The 3,968-nt window shown below is 39.2% G+C and overlaps 1 pseudogene; it reads left to right on the top strand.

Annotated features, from left to right (window-relative positions):
* Nucleotides 1-510: 510 nt before the first annotated feature.
* LOC149289946 (Nuclear RNase P) lies at nt 511-598 on the top strand (annotated as a pseudogene).
* Nucleotides 599-3,968: the final 3,370 nt, after the last annotated feature.

Raw genomic sequence — 3,968 nt, 5'->3', positions numbered from 1 at the left:
TTATGGCTTAACGGGTTTGGAGGGTTATACTGGGTAGATGTTGTGTTAGAGCAATGGGATGTAAGGTTTTTTATTAATATCTTTTTATATATATTTTTATTTTATTTTTTGTATTTTTTTGTATTGTTTTATTTATTTATTAAATAGTTAGAGGTCCTCTTAGGGACCTCTTGAAGATGTTATTAATGCCAGTGATGTCACTTTATTATTTTTTTAATTATTATTTATCATGTTATTTTAGTGATTTTTTTTATTTTTTTTAAATCACTATCCATTTTTTTTATCTATCGTATTTGCTCGATTATAAGACGAGGTTTTTTCCAGAGCAAATGCTCTGAAAAATACCCCTTGTCTTATAATCGGGGTCGTCTTATAATCAGACCTCAACTAGGTCTGACTATGAGACTAAGATCCAGATCCCCCGCAGCGATGCAGGGGACCTGATCCTTCTGTCCCCCCCCCCCCACTTACCGGTACTTCTGAGTCCCCGGTGCTTAGTCCGGGCAGCGTGTAGAGCTCTACACGATTCGCGTACAGAGATCCCCGTGATCTCTGACAGCCGGGGAAGGTCTGCGCAATGGATGCAGACAACCCCTGCTGGTAACCACACCTCCTCCCGGCTGCAGCGGAAGTTGTCTACGCGAATCGCGTAGAGCTCTACACGCTGCCCGCACTACGCACCGGGGACTCAGAAGCTCCGGTAAGTTTGGAGGAGGGAGGGGGAGGGAGTGTTAAATGGGGGGCATAAGGCATTTCTGGAGGCAGAGTGCTCTGTGAAATGCCTTTTAACCCCCTTAATGCCACTCTGCCTCCAGAAATGCCATTTAACCCTATATACGCCACTCTGCCTCCTGAAATGCCTTATACCTCCCTATATGCCACTCTGCCCCATAATATGCCTTTTAACCCCCTAAATGCCAGAGTGGCATATAGGGGTATAAGGCAATTCTGGAGGCAGAGTGGCACATAGGGGGTCAAAAGGCATATCATGGGGCACAGTGGCATTTAGAGGGTTAAAAGGCATATCATGGGGCACAGTGGCATATAGGGGGTATAAGCCATTTCTGGGGCAGAGTGGCAAGCCAGGGGGCAGATGTGCATAACTGGGGGGGGGGGGTTGAAAGAAAAGGAAATAAAAACAAAGTATTTTTCTCAATCATAGCTTTTATTAAAAAAAAATTGTTCACATAGTTTACATGAATTAACATTTACTGGTAAAACTTTTTTCCTATAAGGTCGTCTTATATTCAGGCTTTTTCTTTTTTTTTCATAAATTAATATTCAGATTTTGGTGGGTCGTCTTATAATCGAGCAAATACAGTAGTTTTTCAGCATGGGAGGATGAGAAACATGGTTTCTCCCTCTCTTCCCTGCGATCCCCCTGCACCGATCACACTGTGATCTCTATGCAAGTCCTCACAGACGTGCATAGAGATCGCAGCGTCTGTGCCTCATCGGAGCTATCGGATATCCCTGCAGGGGATATGCTGTCCTCCAATGACCTTCCTGGGTGACATCAGCAGTGACGCGACCCGGAAGGGAATGCCCAATCGCGCAATCTGCGTTTAAAGATGTAACAGTTTTCCGGCTTTCCTGCCGAAAGCTGTTACATCAAATCGGACAGCAGAAAGCCGGTACGTCTATAGGGGACTGAAGGGGTTAATAGGTTATAACTTGCTAATGGATTGTCAGCTCAAAGTTATTTGTAACAACACTACTGAATCTGCTTGCGCTCTATAAGCAAAATGTAATAACAAGTACTTTTTTGGGGGGGCCATAACTACAGTACAGATATTTTTTGTATGAAAATGAGAACGTTGGCTTGAAGGCATTGTCCAACTCCATGTCAAGTATGAGATTTTATGAGTGTGTTACAGTAAGTGAGTATCTACAGTGAGAGGAAAGCATCATTTTTACCCATCTTATTATTAGTAACAGTTTAAATATACCTAGAAGATTCCATAGCAGTGTGCTAAGACGTTATACATACAATTAAAAATGTACACAAAAGGCCCTGCTCACTAGGGTTTACAATGTAAATACTATTCTTAACTTCACAACTTTTAGGATTTAGGAAAATATTAAATAATACTGTTCACATCAAGATATAGTAAATTCCCATTAGATAAGTCTCCCTCTATAAGTATTATACCATTACTTAAAATACAGTGAAAACTGTTCTAGGGGACATGTATTAAGCTGTCACATTTATACTATTTCTGCAATATTAAGTTTTATATGACCTTTTTTCTTCAGGGCATTACTAAGTGCAGCATTAACAAGATAAGTGAGAATGTAATGCCTTGTGTTTATGAATAATGAACATTTTCAAGGGGATTTTGCTTTAAACAGCATGTACTTCTACTCAGCTGCCAACTAAGAGGTATAAATGTAGTCAGTAAAGTGAATCATCCTTTAATAATGATTTGTAAGTGACACATTGCAAAATCCAAAAACGGGAATTGTTTTTCTCTGTCTAGTGCATTTGAAAAATTTTAATTTGCCATTTATTGTATTCTAACAGTAGCCATGACAGGATCCAGTAAGATAAATGTGTTATCGCAATGTATGTTACCATGCATTCTGTAATCCTACTTTCTGTAGCTCAGCATTTTCCCCTAAAGATGTGCTATATTATTGGAATTCTGTAATATTTCATGAATGTTTCATAAAAAGGAATATTGTCCTGGTGCTTCAAAAAATCACATCACACTGATTGAAAAGAATAAGAACGCAATTTTTTTGTAATTTGACGTTTATATGCGTTTCTCCAAAGGCAAGAGAATGCTCATACCCTCAAGTTTTGTTTTATGTCTACACACTTGGACAAACAAACTATACCATGGAGCATCAGGGCAAGTACCTGAGATGCCCAATATATCCAGCTAGCATAGATTACCAGTATACTGGTTTTGGTGTTTTAATGCCATACACTTCAAGTAACAGTCTTTATTCAATATTTTGATCTATCTGAATGGCTTGAAGAAGGAAACTCTAGAGCACTGGGTGACTATGCATCTGACAAAATTTAGTTGGTGACCACACACAGTGGAGGGATAGCATCGTTTGGCTCAATGGGCAGGTAATGCCAAGTGGTCCCATTGTCCTCTAGTACCTGCCCACCTCTGTAACACATATATATGCACTGGCACACATATTTACAACTTCACATAAATACACAAACATACATATACTTACACTAATCCACATATACACATACTTACACTAACACACACTTACAGATATTCACTAACACACATTTACACACACACTACCTACACATACAGATTCATGATAACTCACAAACACTTGTGCACAGCGTGCACACTTAAGGACAGGCTTCTGCCATATGAGTGTCAATAAAGGTAAGTGGGGGACATAATTTGTTTGTTACTGATCAAAGGTTTACCATCGCTTGGAACTTTTTAATAGTTTAAGACCTTTTTCCATAAATAAAATTACTTTTGGATTAGTTGAGGTTCCACTTCTTTTAATAATGATTACATTTTCATAGCATCCATCTGAAAAGACCACTCAAAACGGAAACCTCTGCACAGGTTCTTTATGACTTTTTTAAATAGATTCCTCTACAAGGTGCAGTATCTCACAAAAGTGAGTACACCCCTCACATTTTTGTAAATATTTCACTATATCATTATATTAATATTATTTCATATTTTCATGTGACAATACTGAAGAGTACACCCATAAGTGGAAATGTCCAAATTAGGCTCAATTAGCCATTTTCCCTCCCCTGTGTCATTTCAGGTGTAAATGGGGAGCAGGTGTGTTAAATTTGTTGTTATCGCTCTCACACTCTCGCATGCTGGTCACTGGAAGTTCAACATGGCACCTCATGGCAAAGAACTCTCTGAGGATCTGAAAAAAAGAATTGTTGCTCTACATAAAGATGGCCTAGGCTATAAGAAGATTGCCAAGACCCTGAAACTGAGCTGCAGCACAATGGG

The sequence above is a fragment of the Sceloporus occidentalis genome, unplaced genomic scaffold, assembly GCF_023333645.1.
Source record: "Sceloporus occidentalis isolate IW3139 unplaced genomic scaffold, rSceOcc1.0.p SCAF_42, whole genome shotgun sequence".
NCBI classification, from domain to species: Eukaryota; Metazoa; Chordata; class Lepidosauria; order Squamata; family Phrynosomatidae; genus Sceloporus; species Sceloporus occidentalis.
Note: the sequence above shows the minus strand (reverse complement) of the source record. Positions and strands in the feature narration are given on the sequence as shown.